Source organism: Fringilla coelebs (genome assembly GCF_963513975.1).
Source record: "Fringilla coelebs genome assembly, chromosome: 1".
Classification (NCBI taxonomy): Eukaryota; Metazoa; Chordata; class Aves; order Passeriformes; family Fringillidae; genus Fringilla; species Fringilla coelebs.
The window spans coordinates 153,173,559-153,199,044 of record NC_140028.1 but is presented as its reverse complement, the minus strand read 5'-3'; the positions used below and the strand labels follow the sequence as shown (position 1 = coordinate 153,199,044).

Here is a 25,486-nt window from a genome sequence, read left to right as displayed (position 1 = left end):
ACAGAAAGGATTTTTGGAGAGCAGAAATCTGTGGGAGCTCTGCACCTTCAGGAGCCTCTAATAAACCTGCCAAATCTGTGGCCACAGACTATTGCAGGAATGGGAATCTCAGATGGCTCAGAAGGGAAGCAGCAAATCCACCAGACCCAAAATCAGGCAGCAATCAAACACGGTGACATGGGCACTGCCACTGCTCCAGTGTCACCCGAGGCCACTGGGAGGGTGGCTCCAGATCTGCCTCAGCAGCCCCAACCCCACAACCCCACAACCACAACTCCTAGTGCCTGCTCCAGCAGTACCCAAACCACCCTCCCAGGGAACAATTCCCAATTCCCAATCTCCCACCCATCCCTGCCCTCTGGCAGTGGGAGCCATTCCCTGGGTCCTGTCCCTCCATCCCTTGTCCCCAGTCCCTCTCCAGCTCTCCTGGAGCCCCTCCAGGCCCTGCCAGGGGCTCTGAGCTCTCCCTGGAGCCTTCTCCTCTCCAGGGGAACATTCCCAGCTCTCCAGCCTGGCTCCAGCACAGAGGGGCTGCAGCCTGGGAGCATCTATCTTGTGTTGGGGGCAGCACTGGGCTCCACAGCCCTGCCAGAGCCCTCCAGGGCCTGCCCTCACCCCAGCTCCTGTTCCAGCCCTCCTAACTCCCTAGGGGAGGCTGGACACACAACAGCACCAGCTCTTCCTCCATCTCCAGGCTAAAGCTTCATCTCACCTCTCTCACCTCACTGGGCAGCCCACAGCCATGGGGAAGAGCCCACTCCTGCTCCCACTGCCAGAGGACTGGCTAAGCTGCTCTGAGAGCATGAGGCAACAAACCACGACCTGGCACTGTGCCCTTGTGCCTGTCTTGGGTGCCACCAGCACCCATGACATTCATCCATTGTGTTCAAGAAAGGTGTGAACATGGTGCCCCTATCTGGAGTTTTACCCTCCACGGCTGACTTAGGAACACTCCTTTTCCAGGAGTTACAAACAGATACTCCCCAAGTCTGCTGCAGGGACACCAGGTTATTTATAGCCTTCCTGAGGAATCATTTCTCTGTGGTGTCTTTCACCTGCCCTTTCCTTTTTTAGGCAGAGGTAATGTTTTTATTAGAACAATTCATCAGTCAGAAGGAAAATGATACATTTTTGAGCCCTTTCCAAAAGGTAACAGCACACCTGTATTTCCAACTGCATCACTGAGTCTAAAAAAAGCTGTCACCTCCACTTGGGACTTCTGCCCCACTCAGCCTCTTTGGCAGGTAATGTGACAGATAAAGCACCATCCAGGCCTGAAGGGAGCAGGCAGCACACACTCGTGCTGTTTCACTACACACAGCAAGCTTTTGGCAGGTTCTGACTGGAGCACAAGGCACACACACTTGGTGACTGGCCTTGGGAAGGAGGAAAGGCAGGGAGAGCCTTGGAGAGGGCTGGCTGGCTCTCTCTGGATCTGGTCAAGGATGACCAGGACAAGCTGCTCCAACAATTGCCAGCTGCCTCCTGCACCAATCATCCCAACAGATCCTTGCTTGGTTTTTAACCCAGGTTCAAGAGTTTGCAACACTTTGATTTCTGACTTGCTGAGAAGGCTCACTCCCGTCAGGCCACCTTACCCGAGGCACCAGGCACGCCTGCCTGCCTGCTCCAGCATCTGCCAGGCCTGAAGGGCGGCCCAGGCCACCCACTGCTCCTGGTGACCCACCCAGCACGTGTGGCACTGACAGCCCAGGGGTGCCCAGCACCCAGCACGTGTGGCACTGACCGCCCAGAGTGCCCAGCACGTGTGGCACTGACCCAGGGGTGCCCAGCACCCAGCACGTGTGGCACTGACCGCCCAGGGGTGCCCAGCACCCAGCACATTGGCACTGACCCAGGGGTGCCCAGCACCCAGCACGTGTGGCACTGACCCAGGGGTGCCCAGCACCCAGCACGTGTGGCACTGACAGCCCAGGGGTGCCCAGCACGTGTGGCACTGACAGCCCAGGGGTGCCCAGCACCCAGCACATTGGCACTGACCCAGGGGTGCCCAGCACCCAGCACATGTGGCACTGACCCAGGGGTGCCCAGCACCCAGTACGTGTGGCACTGACCCAGGGGTGCCCAGCACCCACCACGTTGGCACTGACCGCCCAGGGGTGCCCAGCACCCAGCACGTGTGGCACTGACCGCCCAGGGGTGCCCAGCACCCAGCACATTGGCACTGACCAAGGGGTGCCCAGCACCCAGCACGTGTGGAACTGACCGCCCAGGGTGCCCAGCACCCAGCACGTGTGGCACTGACCAAGGGGTGCCCAGCACCCAGCACGTGTGGCACTGACCAAGGGGTGCCCAGCACCCAGCACACTGGCACTGACCAAGGGGTGCCCAGCACCCAGCACATGTGGCACTGACCAAGGGGTGCCCAGCACCCAGCACATGTGGCACTGACCAAGGGGTGCCCAGCACCCAGCACATTGGCACTGACCCAGGGGTGCCCAGCACCCAGCACATGGGCACTGACCCAGGGGTGCCCAGCACCCAGCACATTGGCACTGACCGCCCAGGGTGCCCAGCACCCAGCACATTGGCACTGACCAAGGGGTGCCCAGCACCCAGCACATTGGCACTGACCCAGGGGTGCCCAGCACCCAGCACACTGGCACTGACCCAGGGGTGCCCAGGATGTGGCCATGTGTCAGGGTGCCACATGTGGCACTGACAGCCCAGAGTCCCAGCCCTCGGGCTCTGCTCCCCAGCGGAACGGGCACAAGGCCCCTGTGGTGTCCTGGGTGAAGGTGTGGCCATGTGGAAACAAACACACTCTGAGCCCCCAGCAGCCTGAGCAGGGCTGAGGCACCACACAAACCCCAGCAGGCAGGTGAGCAGGGCACCCTCTCCCTGCAGCACCTGGGCCGTGCCAGCCCATTCAGCAGGGACTGACTGCCTCCAGCAGGAGACACCTCTCAGGACTGATCTCCTGCTGAGCACTGGGGCTCTGTACCATCCAGGAGTCACAATTTACTGCATAGCTTCACTGCTGGACTGGCTGCATCACCTGCAATTCCAGATGAAAATACTCCTGGTCACTCTTCCTGCACCTTCGCTTTGTTATTAAATCACAGAGAGGGGACCAGGCTGTCCGTGCTGCAGTTCAACACCTTCCCCAGATGCACCTGACCTCCAAAACCGAAGCAGTGGGCTCAGGGAACCACCTTCATACCAAGAGCTTCCACACAGCTCAACAGCACCCTTGGCTCCACAACACAACCATACAAGAGATTTCCCAGACTGGCCTGGGAAAAGGAAACACAGGACAATTCTGTTACTTCCCAGAAGCTTCTGTTGATGGAGGTTTCCTGGCACAGGCAGCTCTACTGCAGAAAGTGGAAATTTGGGAGGTGGGGTGGGCAGAGCCCCTGCTATGCAGAAGAGCAGACAGGGATGTAAAGGAGGCAGTCTGTATCTGATGTCCCGTGGTCAGCTGGTCATCCTGGACACCTTCAGGACCTACAGACGAGACCCCAGCTGTGGGACAGCAGTGGTGTGCACCGAGGAGGCAGGATCAGCACCCTCCATCATGGAACTCGGACACCATGGCTCCCTGTGCCCTAATGGCAGCTTGGAGAGGGTTCAGCCACAGACCCACAGCTCCCAGCACCCACATGTCAGGGAGGCTGGCAGGAGAAATCGGCTGGCTGGCCAAATTCAACTCCTCAGCCCAGCTGCTCGCTCCACGGATGATGTGCAGCAGGTTCATCTACCCCATGCTCCAGAAGCACCAGGGCCAGACACATCTGTCTCCCCGCACAGCAACTAATAATTAACCAACCTATTATCCAAGCCATGGTGGAACTCCCTTGGACACTGCAACCCTGGACAATAAACCCAGCCTTGAAACCAGGTCAGAGGCTGTGCAAACACAGCAGAGGCCACACAAACTGAGGCCACTTGTGGCCACCACTGCAGCCACAAACAGACCCACCTGACCACACACAGATCAAAGGGAGGCAGAGGCTGTGCCCAGGCACAGCCACCCTCCCTGGGCACAGCCACCCCTCCCAGGCCAGGCTGATAAAGCATCTACCCCACCAATGCTAGCAGGAGGGGGATTTCTGCAGGTCAAGGACCAGCACAGGCATAGCCAGCGTTCCAGTCAGCACTGAGCCAGCACAGGAACCCACTGCAGGACATGACCTTGGTAAGGATTCTCTCAGCAGAGCTTTAAACACTCTGCAGCAACAAAAGAAGATGATGCTGTGTCTCCATGGGAAAGGGCACACTTAGAAACTGCCACCCTTGCTTCGTCAGCATGGGTGGCAGCAGCTGGTGTCACTGTGCTCTGAGGTCAGTGCAGACTCTGGAAGATCCAGCAACCTCTCAGCACCTGCGGCTCTCCAGCCCCCATCCAAACACTGCCAAAGACCAAAACTCAGCTGTGATGGGGGGACAGGGTCTGTTGGAAGGGAAAACCCAGCAGAGAGTGACATGGAAAGACAGGTAACTCAACCTCCCATCACCGCACTCTGTGGGGATCTACCTCAGCAGCAAAAACCTGTTCCCAACGTGCCTGACCTCATCTCCAGCTGTGCAGCCCCACAAGCACTGGCAGGTGAACACTGAAGGCACGGGGTTCCCTCTCCCTAAGGCTGCCCATAACTGCAGTCAGACACCAGTGCACACCCTCTGACCTGGTCCTAAGAACTGAGCCCTCCAGAGTATTGTCCCAACAGCTCCCTCCCTGACAACCCCAGAAGTCTCAAGCTTTTCCAAAGTGCGGACACCAGACCGGCCTCAGCATCCAAAGCATCTCTAACCCCACCATGACACCTCTGCGTCTCACCAACACTCCCAGCTCAATCAAGACAAGTACCAACATGAGGCGATATTTATCATGACCTACCCAACTCACTATGCAAACTTCACCCAATCCATGAGAAAACAGTCTGTGTTCTCTCAGAAGCCTTCCCTCACATGCCCTGTACATCAGTACTCCACACACAAGAGTAAAGGGAGGTACCTTAAAGAACATGAAAAAGCAGGGCATCTCTCTGGGAGAGGGGACGTGGCTGTGATCACAGAATCATGGAATATCCCAAGCTGGAAGAGACCCACAAGGATCATTAAGTCTCATCCCCCTGCACAGACACCCCAACAATCCCACCCTGTGCCTGAGAGCACTGTGCAAATGCTCCCTGAGCTCCGGCAGCCTTGGGGCCATGACTGTTCCCTAGGGAGGCTGTTCAGTGCCCAGCCACCCTCTGGGGGAAGAACTCTTTCCTGATAGCCAACCCAAACCTCCCTGACACAGCTCCATGCTGTTCCCTCAAATGAGGAATGCCTCCTGAGCCATCAGAGATGCTGCATCCATCACACAGTCCCTTCATGCACAGGGACAACTCCAATTCCAAAACAGTCCAGTCTTCTCAAGACCAGACCTATTAGAGAGTCTCTCTGGAATGGCACCAGCCAACACCTGGATACCTACAAATGCTCTGAACCACTGACCATGATCACCTGGGTCAGTCCAAGCTGGCTGGACTCTGTGTTGACTTTGCCCTCTAGTTCCAGCCCTGAAATCGCCCACCACCTCTCTGTGTGCTCAATGCCAGCCGAACCCCTCCAGGGCTGGGAGCAGCACTTGGAGCGACCCCCTGCTTTTTGTGGGTCTATCTGGATGCAGATCGCGGTGCAGGGTGGGTATCACAGCGTGCCATAAACAAACCACTCCAGGTTCTGGAAACAGAGAGAGTGCTGGCTTGGCTCTCTGCCGGGACTCCTACCTCCAGCTTTTCCAAGTGCTGATAACCGCAGCTGCAGCTGCAGCTGCACCCCCCAGGAGGGCAAGTTGGGGCTGCACCAGCAGCTTTCCCAGGGCAAGGTGGGCAGCGCCCACAAAGAGCATCAAAGTTTGTGGGACGTCAAGCAGGTGTTTGGAACACCATGGGCCTGCAAGACTGGAACAGGAATGGGGCAGAGACCTCCTGAGCAGCCCCGTGGCAGCAGCACTAAGGCTGAGCCCCTCCGGCCTGGCTCAGAGACCCAGAGCTCCCACCAGAGGAAGCCACGGAACAACGTTCTGAGCAGAGAGACAACGGGGAGATGGGGCACAAGAGAGGATAAGCAGCAGCTACTTTACTGTGCAGACTTCACCACTGCCTTTTCACGCCTCACTGTCCCCAGCAGGACACAGGGTTGATGGGTACAGGGACTGTGCAGGTACCAGTCAGGTAATAAATGGTGTTCTCGGTGTGACTGAACCCGGTGTGAGCTTTGCAGTGCCAGGGGCTCCTGCCAGGAGCCACAGTGCTGATGGCAGCCTGGAGAGGTCAATCCCTGAGCTTCTGCCTCCAGCATGAGCCACAGTGGCAAACACTAATCCCCGTAACAAGCAGTGGTCCTGCATGAGCTGGCTGGTCACCGCTGCAGGGATCCCAAGCTGCCCACACCACTCTGCACAGAAGCCTCAGCAGGGTCTCGCAAAGATGGATCCAAAGGGAGCTCCTACCTGTCTCATGGAGGAGCCAGGTGAGAGGCAAGGACGCCAACCAAGTGCTCAGCCTCGGCTGCTTCTCTGGGAACGCGGCCGCCGGGCCGGCTGCTGCTGGCGCAGCTCCCACTGGAAGCGGCAAGCAGGAACAGGCCCCTGCTGCAGGGGCAGGGCCCGGCCCTCCCTGCCCGCATACACCCACATTCCCCAGCCATGAGCGCAGCCTCCCCTCTCCTGGGAACCTCCCGCCACCCAGCCGGCAGCGGCACACAGCCCGGGCTGCCCTGCCAGCACCGGAACCCCCAGAGCGCTGCAGCATCCCGGCCTCGGCCTCGTGGCACACGGGCAGCCCCGCATCCCTCGGAGCCTCCAGAACCTTCCCCTGGAGCACAGCGAGCCCGAGGGACACAGGAGGCCAGAGGATGGGGCCCCCTGGGCAGCTGCAGAGCTGCTGCTGTGATCTTTGCGACCCAACGCTCCTGGGGAACATCCAGGCACGATGCTGCCCTGGACAGCCACTGCCCCAGGAGTGACCGGGTTCCTTGGGAGCAGGTGGGTTCCCTGGAGAGCCTGCCAGCCCTAAGACATCCCTCTGGCACACAAGCCGAGCAGAGAACTGCCTCCACGGCACCCAGATGCAGAGCAGAGCCATGGACGCAGCGAGGCCCCCGGGAGGGGGCGGCGGGGCTTGGCCCGGCCCCCAGCTCCGTGCGTTCCATGCCTTAAAAAGCTGTGGATGCTGCTGTCGCCTCCCGGCCCTGCCAGGACACAGGGCTCGCCTGCAGCTCCTTCCACAGACCCGGAAGGGGACAGGGCACAACCAGCACAGCCCCAGCTGAGGTCCCACAAAGCCCTGGCGCCAGAGAACTTCCCACCAACATCAGAGAGTCAAACACCCGAGAGCTGCTCCAGCTGCCAGTGCTCGTTAAATGCCCAGCCCCGCGGGGACCTGTGCCCCTGTCCCATCACCGGTAATGCCACACCTGCTCTCTGCAGGCTGCCCATACCCAGGGAGGGTCGCTGTGCTCCCAAACACACGGTCTCTGCTCAGCCCCAGTGCAGGATCTTAGCAGGGCTGGCCGGGGCTGAGCATCCCCCAGACGAGGCCTGGCACCAGGGAGCCGCTCACAAGAGGGGTGTGCAGGCACATTTCTGGGCTCCCCAACCCCCTGTGCTGTTCCACACCTCTGCTCTGGCAACCTCCCAAACAGTCCTACTTGCCCAGGAGTCCAACGGCACTCCTCTCCCCATTCCGCCAATGTTGAGGGGCAAGAGCAGGATGGCTTGGCCCACCCTGCCCTTGCTGGGACACCACCAGGGCAGGCAGGACACGTGACACACGTGCTTCACTCCAGGTGTGTGGCCAGCAAGGGAACCAGATGTCGGAGCACATCCTCCCAGGCTGCTCCAGCAGCACTGACGATGGCAGTGCCCAGGGCACTGCAGTATGACATATGACCCTGTGAACGCTCAGCTCACTGCAGCCCAGGGCAAACCCTGCAGAGCACCGGGACAGAGCCAGGTGCCAGCGCAGAGCCCAGAACCTCAGCTGGGACACGTCACAGCCACCCATCCCTGCAGGCGCTGTCGGCACAGGGGCTCTCGCCAGCCCAGCACTGCTCCTGTGCTTACTTACCCAGAGCCCGCAAAGGACCCCCACCCAGGAGGACAGGCTCAACACTGCCATGGGCATCCTTGGGGCACACGCTGCCAGTGCTGCCACGCTCTCGCCTTCGGAAGCGGCTCGTGAGGAGCTTCCAGAGTCCCCCTGTCTGCACAGGGTCGGTGTGCAGCCGGCCCCCGACCCTGGCCAGCTCTGGGTACAGCAGGTCCCGCTTGCTGGGGCAGGTGTGCAGAGAGCTGGCATCACCCTCGCTCTTGGTGCGGAGGCGCGTGGGGCGCAGGAGTCCCCCAGACTCCGAGCGCCGCAGCTCGTGGCCCCGGCGCAGGCGGAAACTGAAGCTTTTCCGCAGGGAGCTGAAGTTCTTCCTGGGACTGGAGCCGCTCCATCCGCTGCCCCCGAAGATGTTCCAGCGGCGGCTGCCCCACAGGGAGCCCCCCCGGAGGAAGCCAGGGCTCTCGGTGGGGTGCGGCGGCCGGGCGCTGGGCAGGAAGGTCATGCTGCTGGGGCGCGGGCGCTGCGCCTCGTCGGGGCCGTCGCCCTCTCCCTCGGGGCTCTGCCTGCGGGGCGAGCGCAGCCGGAGCAGGTCCAGGAGGCCGCCGCGGGCGCGGGCGGGGGGCGGCGGCGGCAGCAGCGCCCCGGGCAGCCCGTTCCCCGCCGCGCAGAAGCTCTTGGGCCGCCGGCGCTGTTGCTGCGCGGCGCCGAGCGCGGCCTGGACGGCGGGGACGCCCTGCAAGTCCAGCGACTCGCAGACGCTGACGGCGCGGCGGGGGCTCGGCCGCGGGGCGCCCCGGCCCGGCCCGGCCCAGCGCCAGCCTTCGGCCATGGTCAGCGTCGGGGCTGCCCCATGGCCCCACGCCCGCCGCTCTCCGCCGCCGGCGCGGGGCTCCCACGACGCGCCCGCATGTCCGGGCCGTGCTCGGCGCCGCCAGCGCGGGGCTGGGCCGGCCCGCCCCGGAACGGGCCGGGGCCGCGATGGGGATGGGGCGGGGGCCGGGGCCGCCCCGCCCGCCGCACCCTCCGCGGGCACCGACGGCACCGAGTCCGGGACACGGGCAGCGGCGGCGGCGCCGTCCCGGGCCGGCGCGGGGCTGCGGCCCCGGGGCAGAGCAGCGCCGGTCCCTGTTACTGCTCGGTCGCACCCAGTGCCCGCGGCGGAGCCCGCACCAGGAGCGGCGGCACTGCCCGGCCGCCCGGACCCCACCGTGGCGCTCACTGGGACCAGAACTGGCCCGGACCCCGTCGGAGCGGCGCCGAGCGCCGGGAGCAGAACCTGCCCGGGCCCCGCCAGGGTGTTCACCGGGACCAGAACCGGCCCCGGCCCCTGCCAGGTACCGACCGCCGGGCAGGGCCGGCAGCGGGAGCCTCGGTGCGGCGCGGGGCCGGCCGTGTCCGCCAGGGGGCGCTGCGCCCCCGCTCGCCGCTCCTGTCCCTGACACCGGCAGTGACTCCGGGAGCCGGCGGGACCGGCTCCGGCAGAGGCACCGGCATCCCGCCACCGGAAAACACGCACCCTTCGGCGGGCCCGGCTCGACCCGCCCCTTGCGGCATCCCCGTGCCCCCGCTGTCCTCCCCGGCCGCAGTTCCGCCGCACGTCCCTCAGCCCAGCCCGGGGCTGCTACTCTCCTGCCAGGACCCGCGGGCCCGGCCCCGGCCCTGCACCAGACCCAGCTACCTTCTGCCTTCTCACCTTTCCCAAACCCGTGACGGGGCAGCGAACCCCCAGCAGCTGCGTGATGCCCAACGGCCGCCCTGTGCTCGGGGACACGTGAAGTCCGTCAGTATGGAACCCAGGGGCCCGGGCAGCCCGGAGCACCCACATCCTGGAGCACAGACACCAGGAGCACTGACCTCCAGAGCTTCACCGAGCCCAAAACAGAGCGCACCAGGTGAAGTGTGACCACCTCAGCCAGAGCTTCACTCCTGTCTCGTTCCAGGGCGGTAATTTCCTCTGATCAAACCCACCATCACTAAGCACTGACCCTCCTCTTTGGCCACGGAAGTCCTGACTGTGGTACCTCCTCCACCTCTCCCCCAGCACCCCTCATTGCTGCCTCCAGTCGCTGTCTCCTGCATCACCCCAGAGTACTCCTCCTCCTCCTTCTCTTCCTCCTCCTCCTTTTTTCCTCCACACCTTTTCCCTCTCCCTGGCTTTCCTCCTTCACATTACAAGTATGATCTATGCTCCCTCTGGGGAGGAAAAAAAAAGATGCCTGACTCCCCCTTAACTATTTTTACCTTACTGAAAGCCCTGTCTGCTGAGCCAGCCCAGGTCTTCTCCTGCTTCTCCAGGCCTCTCCAGGGAACACCTTAACATCAAGCACCTCCCTTTCCCACTCCTTATATAGGAGTCTTTGACGCCACTGCCTTGACTCTTCCAAACTCCCACCACCACCTTCTTGGACTGTGCCTTTTCTCTGAATCCTCATCCTCCTCCACAGCAGGCCTCATGCTTACTTCTCCAGTTTTCTGGATGCAACCAGGCCTTAGACACAGCCAAACCCCACCTAGAGCTCTTCCCCTCCCTACTGCACAGCCAGCGCCTCGGCCAAGCCCCTTCCCTCTCCCTTCTCCCTCCTCTCCCAAACTCACAGATCCCACCGTCCACCTCCCCTCCCATCCCCGTCAGTACCACAGATCCCATCACGGCATGCAGGAGCAGAGGTCCCACCCAGAGCCTCTCCTGGGGCTTTATGTCCTGCTCTTCCCTCAGGTGTCAGCCCCAGCCCTACGCCAGCAGTTCCCCGCCCCGGTACCCGCCGGCCAACGCACGGAGCTGTAGTACAGAGCCGTCTCCCCCACACCACGGCCATGTCCCCTGGCACATCCCACGGCTCTCCCTGCCCAGACAATGGGCACCTGTGCCCAGGACGGAGCAGAAGGCGCCTGCCAGCCCGCCGCAGCCGCAGCTCTGCCATCTGTGCCAAGGTCACAGGAACACTGTGCGAGCTGCCAGACTGGCTCCGACCCGCACGCACAGCATCTGCCAGCCCGTCTCCGGAGCACTGCACTGCAGCCACAATGAGGAGTTCTGCACGAACCAATTACAAGGGAATGGCTTCCAAAGTCCTCAACACAGACAGGGCTGGCTGCGGGGACCAGGCTGTCAGAGCCGACCTGTCAGGGGTACCTCAGGCACAGGTACCTGGCTCTGGGCAGGCAACCAGGCCAGGACCCTCACCAGCTCCGGTCCACCGTGCCTGGCACAGCTCTGTGCTCCCAGGGATGGAAAGCTCTTCCTGTGGGGAGACAACCGTCTATATCCATCTCTTTCCAAACCCTGAGTTTAACACATACTGCAACAGCACCAGATGGTTCCCCTTCCACATGAGTCTCAGCTTTTTAAAATATTCTGGCAGGTTCTGGCTGTGAGGTGTCGCTGAATCACAAACTGTCTGCTGGAAACAGGATGCACCTTGTGCTGCCCGCTGAGACAGGACTGGACATGCTGGATCCCCCTGACAGGGTCTGTCTAACCCATCCCTACGAACTCCCCAAGACCCCTCCAGCACCATGACCTCCTCAAGCCCCCTCCCGCCTGTGACGTCCTTCCTGCTCCAGCTCTTCCTCCTCCTTTGATCCCATCCAAATTCTGATTAAACCTACTGGAAAACATGGACAGTTCCCCTTAGCTGACAACATCCCTTCCCTGTCCTCCCAAGGATCATATTTTTTAAAGCTATTTGTGTTTTTAAAGCATTCCCAATTCTCTGCAGTTTGTCTGCATCTTTCTTAAACACAGAGTCAGAACCTGGGCCCAGCACTCAACTGGAACCTCCAGCGGCCTAAGAAGAAATACAGGTACAACACCTGTCCTACTGCACCCCAGTAAGATACTGCTCCCTACCACAGTAACAGCATAACACTGCTCTTACCTAATTAGGCTGTTTTGTGGCAAAGGTTTCCAAATGCTGTGTGCATTGATACATATATTGACATGATCCCCTTGACGTTATTCTAAAAAACGTCTAAAATAGGCTAAAATGGTGCCTTAGATTCAAGTCCTGGGGTTGATGTCTGCAGGGCACCTGCACAGGTTGGGAATCTGTACCCCAGGGCAGCTTCAAACCCTGCCAGTCTCGGCAATACCTGGGCTCCAGCTGCCTCAGGCCTCCACCAATGGAGAAACTGCTCTGAGAGCGAGACCAGAAAAGACCAGGGTTTGAGGAGAGCCATCACTGAAACTCCCCACATGCCTTTAATGTGTCTCTTCTCTGGCAGCTCACACCATCACCATACTGGGTCGGACTGGAGCTGTGTCTATGTCTAATGCAGATGACAGGTGACAGCTCACCAGTCCACAAGCTGCTGGTGGGCAGCAGCTTGGCCAGAGTCCCCAGGGCTATGCAGGGCTGCAGAAGCATCTCCCAGAGCTGGTAAGTAATAGGGCTTTGGCAATCTGACCCGGAGCAGGTGCCTGGGGACAGAAGCAAGCTGGTCCCTTACCAGGCCTTCTTTGAGTCATATGCATGGTACAAATGTTACGGCCACGAACATCTGGCTGACATTAATATAATCCATGAGAGGCTTAACAACAGCTGCATGGGAAGAGTCCGAGAGCCAGGAAACATTCCAGTGCTGGTTGGCCCTGGTGTGACATTCAGGGTGGAGCCCCGAAAAGGAAAAGGAATCTAAACCATGGTCAAATGTTCCACTGTGCTCCCCAGACCCCATGACACTGGTGTCACTGCTCTCCCTGACCCACTGGCACTGGTAGCCCTGGGTTCCCCCAGACACAAACAGTATTGCTCTCCAGAGATCTGCAGGTAGGGCGATTTTGTTGCCAGGCAGATGCCCTGGAAGCTAGGAGGATGGATACCTGCACTCACCATCCCTACTGGGTTCAAATGCTGTCACTCTGCAGAGGGGCCTGAGTCTGGCGGCCCCCGCAGCCCCACACATCCAGCATGGATGAGAGACCAGCATTGCCTCAGCAACCAGGGGAGGGATGAGGTTCCTAGCAGGGAACCCACCAGCTCCCAGTGCCCGCTCAGAGGGCAGGTGCAGCAGCACACCAGGAGCACATGAAGAGCCCAGCCAGCTCCAGGCCGAGCAGGCCACCAGGCCTGCCAGTGCCCGAGGCCACCAGCCCTGCACAGACCATGCTGGCAGTGGAACTGCAGGCAGCGGAGCCAGCTAAGCACCACTGCCAGGGACAGTCAGGACAGGGTGCAGGACAGGTGACAACACCGCAGCTGTGCCAGGCTGCGGGGCACACAGGCCCCCAGCACATGCTGCCCAGCTGGAGCAGCAGAGCAGGAGGGCTCTGTGCAGTGCCAGGGATGGCAGCCAAGCCCACCCGCAGCTGCAGGAGCACCCCGAGCGCTGTGTCAGGACCATGCTGGAGCTGCCAGGCTCTGCAAACCAGCTGCAGCCAGCTCGGCCATGCAGCAGGAATACTGATGAGGCTCTCAGACCGGAGCTCTGGGGGTGCAGGCTCGCTGGCCCGGCCCTGGGGTGCAGTGCCGCAGCCCCACGTCACAGCCCACACTGCCAGCGTCAGCAGCACCGTCACTCGGAGGCGGTGGAAGGGCCAGCCCCTGCCTGCTGCCCTCACGGGGCCAGGATGGAGCCAGAGACGTCCTCAGCCCAAGCAGGAGGAGGGAGGAGACCGAGGCATTCCCTGACCCAGCACAGAGAGACACGTTCATGCTGAGTCCTGCCACAGGCTCAGCATCCAGCACAGCACCACTGCACACCACACTGCTCCACTGTGGTAACCTTTTCTGGTCACCCCGAGCACCCCAACAACCCTTTCTGATCACCCAACCCACCCTGGGCCCAAGAGACAATGTCCTCCTGCCCTCCACTGACCAACACCCACCCACCCCACAGCCCCTGCACATGCCCAGGGTGTCAGGACAGAGAGGTAAGGCACTGCTCCAGGTCCGAGCCCTGCCACAGACCCTCGCTGCCAGCTGGACCCTCGAGTCCTGCCCTGCCCTGTCCCTGTGCCCACCGTGCCCACCCTGCATCACAGAGGCCTGGGTTTGACACTTGACAGGCTGACTGACTTTCCGAGGCCTCTTGCCCAGAGAGGTGCCTCAAAGCAGGTTGCTCCCTACAGTTTCCATGGAGAGGAGGAACAGGCCCAGCCAGCAGAGGGTTAACACCAGCTGGGAAGTCAGTAACAGTCACAGGAGAGCCCGACTCCAGCACCAGCTCCCTCCCTCCTCCCACACTGCACACCCCCAGCTCAGGTCCTGCCACAAACCCTCAAGCTGCTGATGAGGAAATTGCCACCTTCTCCCCCCACCCCAGGATGCAGCAGTGAAGCAAACGCCTCCCTCCCACACATGTGAGGTCAGGCCCATGTCACCCAAACGGGGCACGGCCATGCTCCTGTCCACCAAGGAGAGCAGCCAAGCACCAAACTGCTGCCAGCCTTTCAAAGAGGGCATCCTGCCATGGACCCTGTGGAGGCGGCCATGCTGCAGATCCTGCACCCACAATGATGCAAGTCAGATGCAGGGAAGGCAGATGTAGGGATAACAGATGCAGGGATGATGGTTCCTAAGCTGGTCTAGACCCTGGTGCCTCAGGGAAGCCCTGGAAGATAATGGGCTGTTACCTACAGGGTGTAATACTAGATCAAGGCAGCAGCAATCACTTCTGCTCCTTAAGCTACCTCGGGGCACTTGTGCGTGCAGAGCCGTCCATACCAGCACCCTGACTAAACCTGCAGGGAGTCTGCAGCCTGCACTGCAGGGCACGAGCAGCCCCACCATGCTGCCAGCCATGCACCGGGCTGGCCCCAGGCACCAGGCTGTTTACAGGTACACAGGTGTTCCCATGGAACAGGGCTGTCTCCAGGCACCAGGATGTTCCCAATTCCCAAGCTCCCCACTGGTGATGCAGGTATGAGCAGCATCAGCATGATTAGGCCAGACATTGTGAAATCTCCTTGGGATTTTGAAACCCAAAGACAAAAGGCCAGGTGAAAATTTGGTTAGAGGACTAAAGAAGACCCCCTCAGGTCCTCAAGCCTCTTTTTAAAATCTCTTCCATAACCATCACTTAAACAGTGAAAATCCTCCAGTTTATTCCAAAAGCAGCAAACGAAAGAAGAAAGGGCATGAAAAATAGCAACAGGGTGAAACTAAGAACTGAACGGTGCAGCAATGGGACTCAGAGGACATGAAAATCCACATGGAGGTCAGGAGCAGAACATGGCAGGAGATGGAGGAGGCTGGAAAATACCTCCTGCCTTGACAGAAAGGCAGAGACCCCACAGCAGCCTGCACAGGATGGTCATGGAGGTGTGCTTCAGCTGGACCGTGGAGCTTCTTCCCTGCAGTGACATTCCTGTGCCCAGCACACACAGGACACTCCTGTGCCCAGCACACACAGGACATTCCTGTGCCCAGCACACACAGGGCACTCCTGTGCCCAGCACACACAGGGCACTCCTGTGCCCAGCACACACAGGACAATTCCTGTGCCCAGCACACACAGGACAATTCCTGTGCCCAGCACACCCAGCACACACAGGGCACTCCTGTGCCCAGCACACACAGGACATTCCTGTGCCCAGCACACACAGGACATTCCTGTGCCCAGCACACACAGGGCACTCCTGTGCCCAGCACACACAGGACATTCCTGTGCCCAGCACACCCAGCACACCCAGGGCACTCCTGTGCCCAGCACACACAGGACACTCCTGTGCCCAGCACACCCAGCACACACAGGACACTCCTGTGCCCAGCACACCCAGCACACACAGGACACTCCTGTGCCCAGCACACCCAGCACACACAGGACACTCCTGTGCCCAGCACACACAGGACAATTCCTGTGCCCAGCACACACAGGACATTCCTGTGCCCACAAGCAGAGCTCCCACCCAGCCCAGCAGCAGAGGGAGCCTGGGTTCCAAGCCTGGCCTGTGCTGACCAGACATCCCACCTGCCCTCATGCCCTTTGGCTCTGCACATGGGGCATCGCAGACACCAGCAACACAAGAATTTTGGGAAGAGCCGACCCTAGCAAAAGGTAGGACTGGAGGGTCATCAAGCTCCAGAGAATGGGGAGCAGCCTAGAATCCCAAAGTGTTGTTCCAAACAGTGCTTCCCAAAGCTCTCCAAGACCGCTCCTCCCTCCCTGGGAAACATGCAAAACAAAGCCACGGAAAGATCCCATCCTTCTGCCCTGTTCCCAAAGGCACCTGCTCAGGAACAACAGAGCAGGCAAAGGAAGTCTTTTCAAAACAAAAGCTAAAAAGCTGCTGAGGCTGACAACAACACAGGATGCTCACGTGGGCCTGAGCACCCCAACAAACACCATGTTACTGCTGCTCCCACCTCGTCATCCTCTGAGGCGAGCACGGTGACTAACAGCATCTGCACACACAGGGAGAGATTGTTTTGCAGCAAACAACAAGAGCCAGTTGTGAGAAGAGTGTTAGTAACACCCCTGTGTCCCACCTGGAGCAGGGGGACTGCACCCTCCAGCCCCCAACAACCTTCTCCAGCTCCCTCATGGTGGACAGACCCTGGACCCACATGGAACTTCAACGCTCACAAGGATCGGACTTAGAGAAGGCAATATCAACCTCAGGATGGTAAAGAAGAAGATGTCACCTGGCACATAAAACTCACCTTCACAACAAACACTTAGGTAAGACTATCCATTTGAATGAAGCCACTCACACCTCAGGTGCTGCCCACAGGTCCTGGAGAAAGCCAGAGGCAGCCCCAGCCTGAGGTATGCTGAGCCAAGGACCCTGCTCCAGGCTGACCAAGGGTTTGATGTCTCCTGCTCCTGTTCTCACTTTGGCACAAGGGTCCCAGCTCTGGCATCTGCAGTAGCCCCTGCTGGAAGCAGCCTCCCCATGCCAACCTCTCCATCAGTGCTCACCTCTACAGACCCCAGTGGCCCAAAGAACCTACCTGTGTCTAACTCAGGCATTCCGGGTTCCTCCACGAGGCCTCTGCACAGAGGCCAACCACCAACCACAGAGAGCAAACCCAGGAACCGAAAGCCACAAGCCACAGCCGGAAGGTGGGACGGAAGCTGCAGGTCCTGCACCTGCTTCTCTGCTCCCACCATCCCCCGAGGCTTCCCTGCTGCAGCCACAGACACCTCAGCCTGCAGCCTCATCCTCCCAGGTGGGAATGGCTGCCACGTCTCACTCCAGGGCCCCAGGAGGGACCAGTCCCTGCGTCACTCTGCCCAGCTCACACCCTTGGCTCAGCAACCCACACCTCGCGGCTCCTGGCAACACTGAGGGGTCCCAGCAGGGCCCGAGGGGTCCCAGCTGCCTGAGTCACAGTGGGACCCCTGCCTGACGTGACCACAGAGAGCAACAAGGGAGACCTCAAATCCTCTGGCACCAAAACCAACTTCCCATGTGGTCGGGGCAGAAGGGGATGGCTTTGAGTGCCTCACACCACCTGGGATTTGGCAAGGAGAGCCATTCCTGATGACTTTTCCGGGATCCAACACAGACACTAAATGCTCACAGGAGAGGATGGATCACCAGGAATCCCCCCAAACCTGCCTCAGCCCAGTTTGTATTCACAACTACACACTGAGGACCCCAGTTCTTGGGCCACTTCATCCATCTCATGTTGACCGTTGACTCTTCAGTTTCTTCCTGAGGTCGCTCTGGACTAACCCAAATACCATAAAGAAGCCTCAAGGTATTATTTAATCACTAACACCTTTCAGTAATCCCACTGCTCGGTAGCTGTTCTCAATGTCATGGACAGTAGATCACATCAAACTACGTCACCCAGCACCCACTTCCCTCCTCTAATTCTCCACTAATTCGGATTATGTCAGGCACTCCACCGCTCTCTCGGGAATCGTATCAGCCTAACTGTATCCTAAATACCTGAGTCATCCACGGATCCTGCTGAAGGCTGGCAGAGCATTAGCCCACTCCAGCCTCGCTCATCTTCTCACAGCCAGCTCACAGGGAGCTCTCTAGACAGCTCTGGGTGCCAGCTGCCCAAAGCTGGGACTCTGAAAACACCTGGCTCTGGCAGCTGCTGTTCAGAACTGAACAACCATCCTAGAGAAAGGATTCCACCTCTCCAAGCAGGGATGGAGATGCTCACACTGCACAGCTCCCCACACGCTGTGTTTCAGACAGTACAGACAAACATCACAGCTAAAACCATCCCTGTTCCCAATAAATCTCCCGGATCCCCATAGGCACTGACCAGCTGGATGCCAATGGCCACTCGTGTCCCACCTCTTTTGCTCACTTCCACTCTTGGTCTGTGCTCAGTAACACCAACTCTTCCTCTGTTTAGGATCAATTCTGTGCCAGTCCTGCTGTTCAGATGCCACCCGCTCCATGTGCCAGGTTGGCTGTTGGCACAGCCTCCCTCATTAATGGGGCTTTATGTGATTTGGGCACAAACATGACATTCTTTGGAATTCCTGCATTTGCTGTTCGTGTTCTCTCAAGTCCTGTGGCTCTTTACTGTTTTTGACTTCAGTGACACCAACCTCCAAAACCAAATGGCAAGGGGTGAGTATTACCCAAACACTCTGCCCAGGAACAGCATCGCTGCTCCACATTTGCAGGGCATTAGGGCAGCTGTGAGGGACAGGGAACATCCTTCCCCATCTGCAGGCAGTCTGGTAGTGAGAAAAGGGCTGGGATGGCTCCCAAGAGATGACCTTGGTGGAGACAAAACATTGCTGGGAACCTCCCTGGGGATGCCCAGGGCTGGCACCAGACCGGTACCACTGGTGACACTACACCGCCAGCGCCGGTAACTCCAGCACTCACTGCATGCTGCTGCTCACCTCAAAATCCACGGCACAACTGGGGCACCTGTGTAGTGCCTGGAGCAAGTCCCAGGCAAGGCTGTGGGGTTCACACCTCCACCAGGCTCTTTAGGTGCAGCTGGTTCCGTGCTGTGCTGGGGAGAAGGTGGGGATGAACAGCACTGAGACATCAAGGCTAGAGGAAGGGCCTCCGGGGAGCAAGTGAAGCCACTTAGGGTAGGAGGGTTGCCAGGGAGCATGGCATGCGTCCCAGGACCACAGTGTGCACCCCAGCACCAAGGTGTGCTCCCCGGACCACAGCATCCCTCCCAGGAGAACTCTGCTTTGGGAGGACGTGGCTGCAAAGCTCTGCCATGCTGTGCTGCCGGAAAGTCAGCAAACAGGCGACCTGCCCTGGCCACAGGCACACAGGGAACAGGCAGCTGGCTGGGCAGAGCCTGGGGGAAGGGACAGAGCCAGTGCGGCTCACACCAAGGCTTGGCTCAAGGGAGATCTGCCTGCTGGCCAGGTCACACAGCTCTCACAGGCAGTGCTGCCCCAGCCTGCAGCCTGGAACTTCAGGGGAGGAAGGTGCAGAACAAGTATGGGGTATGTGACAGGCACAGGGAGAACAATATAAAGCAAGGAAACCCCAGCAGCTCCAAGCTTTACTCAAGGTGGCAGAAACAGAGAGAACGAGTGGCAAAAGGACCTTAAAATCCCGAATGTCCAGCTGCCACAACAGCAGGTGACCAATGAGAAGTGGAATCATCAGCAACAAACAATTCTGATTTTACATCTAAGCTGCAAGTTCTCACCACTCAGATGAAATCCTGGGGTTATTCTCAACTCTATGAAAGCATTTCCCACAGAAGGTGTGGCTACCCCATTCCTGGAAGTGTTCAAGGCCAGGTTAGATGGGGCTTGGAGCAACCTGGTCTAGTGGAAAGGGCGTGGAACTGGATGGGCTTTAAGATCCCTCCAAACCCAAACCATTCCATGATTCCATGATTCTGTGAACATCAGTTCACTGCTCAGCAGCAAACAAAGAGCAAAGAGGATGCCAGCCATTACTAACTAAAGAATGGAGAACAAGAGAGGGAATATCCCAACACTCTCATCCTGACCCACAGTCCTCACCAGGTACCAAGAGAGGCAGAAGATGACTGACAGGACAGGAACAGCTACTGTACAGGGAGCCTGGAAAGGAAGATGGCAGAGGGGGAATTAAGTTTTCCAAGCCGGGAGAAGAAAGGAAGAGGCCACTAGGGAACAATTTGTTCACTGTTTCTTCCGAAGCAGGAACTCGGGGACATCACATCCAATTAAGCAGGTCCAAAGCAGGAGATTTTTTCACATAAAGCATCACTGTGAAATGTCTCATCAGGGCTGCAGTGGCGCTCAGAGCGAACATGCGCTCAAAGGACACTCGGCCAAATCCAAGGACAAAAGCTCCATGCGAGGCTACAGAGATACAAGAGGCAGCTTTGGGCTCGGGAATGGCTTCCTGGGAGCAGGAAAGGCACAGCCCACGCTCAGCAGTGCAGCAGCTCAGGCTGGGCAGGGGGCAGAGGAGCCCCTGGAGCCCCTTGGCAGCAGCAGAGGAGAGGGCCCCTTGCTCCCCGTCCCCGTGCACACACGGCTGGGGCTGTCACACTGTCCCCACGGCGAGGCCCAGGCTGCCAAACCCACATTCCCACTGACATTTTCCATGCTCGCTCGCTGCATCGGGATGGTATTTATAGAAGTTTCAGCAAAAGCAATTCAGACACTTCCCAAAAGCAGACTGGGGAAAAACACGGCAGCTGGGCCAAAGCTGTACATTTTTCCAGCTTTGAGTGAGGGATTGAAGAGCTGATCAGCTCCCAGCTCCAGGCTGGAGCCCAGCACTCTAGACTTTAATCTGCCAAGCCACAGTGGGCTCTGCTTGGGGCCCAGCAAGTGTGTCCTGCACCTCCAGTCCCAGCATTTCTCAGATTAAATCCTGGGGTTATTCTCAACAACTCCATGAAAACATTTCCCAGAGAAGCTGTGGCTAACCCACCCACCCCTGGAAGTATTCAAGACCAGGTTGGATGAGGCTTGGAACAGCCTGCTCTAGTGGAAGGTGTCCCTGCTCATGGCAGGGGGTAGGATAAGCTCTAAGATTCTGGGTTCTATGACCATGGTGACTGCGGGATTTCCCTCCAAGGCATTACCTGAGACAGGGAAGCAGGAGAAATGCCACTCACCCAGATAAGAGATTCTGGGGACCTGGGAGAAGTGGGCTGCACATCCCAGTTACGCAGCCTCCTGAGAATCAGCTCTGCAGAGCCCAGTTTCCCTGGGAAGCTCAGCAGGGAGAGGCCCTGCTGAGCCCCGCCAGCCCCATGTCCCAGTGGCACCACCACCCTGTGCAGGAGGGTGCCAGAATTAAAGTGGGTCCCATCACAACTCTTCCTCCTCCTCCTCCTCCTCTCAAGCTGAACCCCAGCCATCTGCGGTTTACAGTTCCAGATCTGATCCAGCACCCTCGGCTCTCCCACAGCATGCAGAGAAATCAGCACTTCTAGCGCCCAAGTCACCCAACCTACTTATCACTCCTACTTCAGCCTGAGACCGCTGAGGATGACGAGGAGCCTGGGGGAGCAGACTCAGGTGATGTCACCTCCACCCCTGACACCGTATTAGCCAGCTCCCCCACTTCTGGATGCCACCGTTTCCATAGAGGACAGCCCACTCAGCTGACACAGAACGAGACATACCACTGCTCCACGCACCTGAGGAGGTTCTGCCAGGATCCCTGGGACAAGGCAGGGCTCCTGGACACCTTTCTGAAGGCAGGAACCCAGACTGCTGTGTAAGGGCAGCTGTGTGTCTCCCCTCACAGAGAAACACAATCGTGGGAGCAAACGAGGGCCTGCAGTTCCGAAGGACCAGAGAGCTGCCACCTCAGCCTCACATCTTAATCACAAGATCGTTCTATTTCCATGGAAACGGCAGAATTAGAGACTTGACGGAACGACAATTACCAGCATTGGGAATTTAACTGTTAAACCTGTCACACTCCCATCCCCAGTGCCAGGAGAGGAGATGGCACTTACCCACACCACTGCCCTGCACCTGGCCCCAGCACCACGGCCAGCCACACTCAGGCGTTTGTTCCTGCAGCAGCCAGTTGGGTTTCCAGAGAGCCTCCCATGGAAGCACATCAGGGGATGGAAGCTCATGGCTCTCAGGGGCTCAGTCCAGTGCAGACTTGTCCGTCAGCAGCTGATCCTGGAGCACACACAGTGATCCTGCTGACCAAGGCTTCCCCAGTGCCTCAGCAGCAGGAAAAGGCTTTATGCGCTCATGAGTCACTCAGGGAATTACAGGATGGCTCCAGGCACTGCAGGGAGCACCAGCCCAGTGCCTCCCAGGGTAGGCCCTTTCCCTGACACAGCAAAGCCCCACAGTGGTTCTGGTCAGCCAAGGACAACGTGGAGCCAGGGTGCTAATTACCATCACTGGCACAGGGTACCCAGGGCTACCCCACTCTCACCACTCCACCGCACAGACACGAGCCTTTCCTGAAAGCAAAGCTGGGAAGGACCTGGCAGCACACCACGGAACTCCCCAGACTCATATCTTGGGTTTGCAAACACCACACTGTAAAGTGCAACCCTGGGAACATCAGCAAAGCTGCAGAGGTAGATCAGGGGAGCTCCCTGTGCCCAGGAAGTCCTCAGCTAACATAGACACATCTCCCAGAAAAGGAGAGAAGAGCTGCCCTTTCGTCTTCTGTCCAGACAGAGGTCCACTTAGAGAGGTCACTGGCCAAATCCCCTCCACGTGCTCCATGCCTTGGCCCCACTGTGGTCAGCAGGACCATTAGCTGATGGGCCCAGGCCTCTCCTGGCTGTTACACCCAATCCAAGGACTGAAATTGCTCAGCCCAGCTCTGATCATGCACCACCACACAGACCAAGAGTCAGACAGTGGGCAACATGCTGATGGAAAGGAGTTTTCCATGGCACATGCATTCCACTGCCCTGCCCGTGCCCAGAAGACAATGGACACCTGGCCATGAACAACACTCCTGCCATGATTACAGACACACTCTAAAGCCCTTCCTGCAGGTCTGGACACTGATGTTCAACCTCAAGGAAAGCAACTTCCCATCCACAGAAAATTCTGGCTCCAAGAGCCCAGACCTGGGGCAGCTGGAAGGATGTCATCTTCTATACTGGAGTCTGTGGGACACAGCAAGTGCCTGCCCCATCAGGAGCTCATGTGGAGCCCTCAGACTGGCAAGGCTCCAGGGCTGAAAGTATTTCTCCAGCTGATCTCCCATGAAAGCAGGGTGTGCTCCAGGCCAGACTCTCCTCCAGCCTCTGGAGGGACCTTCCCGGAGCACAGCTGCACACACTGCCTGTGCAGACAGGTACCAGCAGGGCTGAGCCACTGTGCCCTCTGATCCATCCTGAGCCCATGGCACCCTGAATCCTGCAGGCACCCACTGAGCCCATGGCACCCTGAATCCTGCAGGCACCCACTGAGCCCATGGCACCCTGAACCCTGCAGGCACCCACTGAGCCCGTGGCACCCTGAATCCTGCAGGCACCCACTGAGCCCATGGCACCCTGAACCCTGCAGGCACCCACTGAGCCCATGGCACCCTGAATCCTGCAGGCACCCACTGAGCCCATGGCACCCTGAATCCTGCAGGCACCCACTGAGCCCATGGCACCCTGAATCCTGCAGGCAACCACTGAGCCCATGGCACCCTGAACCCTGCAGGCACCCACTGAGCCCATGGCACCCTGAATCCTGCAGGCACCCACTGAGCCTGTGTGCACCCTGAATCCTGCAGGCGCCCACTGAGCCTGTGTGCACCCTGAATCCTGCAGGCACCCACTGAGCCCATGGCACCCTGAACCCTGCAGGCACCCACTGAGCCCATGGCACCCTGAACCCTGCAGGCACCCACTGAGCCTGTGTGCACCATGAATCCTGCAGGCACCCACTGAGCCCATGGCACCCTGAACCCTGCAGGCGCCCACTGAGCCCATGGCACCCTGAACCCTGCAGGCACCCACTGAGCCTGTGTGCACCCTGAATCCTGCAGGCACCCACTGAGCCCGTGGCACCCTGAACTCTGCAGGCACCCACTGAGCCCATGGCACCCTGAACCCTGCAGGCACCCGCTGAGCCTGTGTGCACCCTGAACTCTGCAGGCACCCACTGAGCCTGTGTGCACCCTGAATCCTGCAGGCACCCACTGAGCCCATGGCACCCTGAACTCTGCAGGCACCCACTGAGCCCATGGCACCCTGAATCCTGCAGGCACCCGCTGAGCCTGTGTGCACCCTGGATCCTGCAGGCACCCACTGAGCCCATGGCACCCTGAATCCTGCAGGCACCCACTGAGCCCACGGCACCCTGAACCCTGCAGGCACCCACTGAGCCTGTGTGCACCCTGGATCCTGCAGGCACCCACTGAGCCTGTGTGCACCCTGAATCCTGCAGGCACCCGCTGAGCCCATGGCACCCTGAATCCTGCAGGCACCCACTGAGCCTGTGTGCACCCTGAACCCTGCAGGCACCCACTGAGCCCATGGCACCCTGAATCCTGCAGGCACCCACTGAGCCTGTGCGCACCCTGAACCCTGCAGGCACCCACTGAGCCCATGGCACCCTGAATCCTGCAGGCACCCACTGAGCCCATGGCACCCTGAATCCTGCAGGCACCCACTGAGCCCATGGCACCCTGAACCCTGCAGGCACCCACTGAGCCCATGGCACCCTGAATCCTGCAGGCACCCACTGAGCCTGTGTGTACCCTGAATCCTGCAGGCACCCACTGAGCCCATGGCACCCTGAACCCTGCAGGCACCCACTGAGCCTGTGTGCACCCTGGATCCTGCAGGCACCCACTGAGCCTGTGTGCACCCTGAATCCTGCAGGCACCCGCTGAACCCATGGCACCCTGAATCCTGCAGGCACCCACTGAGCCTGTGTGCACCCTGGATCCTGCAGGCACCCACTGAGCCCATGGCACCCTGAACCCTGCAGGCACCCACTCAAGTTCCTCGTGTCACGCAGGCGGCCCTGCTGCTGTTCCATGTCACACATGGCACTGGGGAGCTGCTGTGGAGGGGACAGGCTGCAGGACACCTGCCAAGACCCCAGGGACCCAGGCTCCTCCCCTGCCCGTGCTGGGACCCCCAGGGCTCAGCTCCAGCTGGACTCCTCACTGTCCCCCCAGCCCGCCGTGACTCAGGTGCCGAGCCAGCAGCACAGCAGATCTGCGCTGAGTCACAGCGTGGCCGTGACTCACCCTGGACACGCTGGGCCAGCACATGCAGCCACAGCAGCAGCTCCAGCTGCAGGTTTGCTCACACACTGCTGCTGCTCCCCGAGGGCCCTGGCAGCGGGCAGAGCGCAGAGCTGGCAGTGCCATGGGCAGGGGTCTCGCAGTGCTGCAGTGGTGCCCCAAGGATGCCGAGCAGGGGGGCCGTGCCTGTCTCCAGACACGCTGGTGCCCTTGCTGCAGTGGCCCTCATCACTGCGGATCAGGGGAGCCCTCAGCCTGACCACAGCTGCCACTGCCCTGCTGGCTCTGATGCCCAGTCTCAGGCTCACCCCGTGCCCCACATGCCCACCCACTCGTCAGCCTCAGCGTCCCCTGCCCTGGGCATGGGACAGGCCAAGGGCCAGGCTGTGCC

General features: G+C 59.6%; 1 protein-coding gene across 2 annotated transcripts in view; it reads right to left on the bottom strand.

Annotated features, from left to right (window-relative positions):
• AGAP3 (ArfGAP with GTPase domain, ankyrin repeat and PH domain 3) overlaps nt 1-25,486 on the bottom strand; it is a 110,238-nt gene that overhangs the window by 69,174 nt on the left and 15,578 nt on the right. The gene's annotated exons all lie outside the window — the stretch shown is intronic.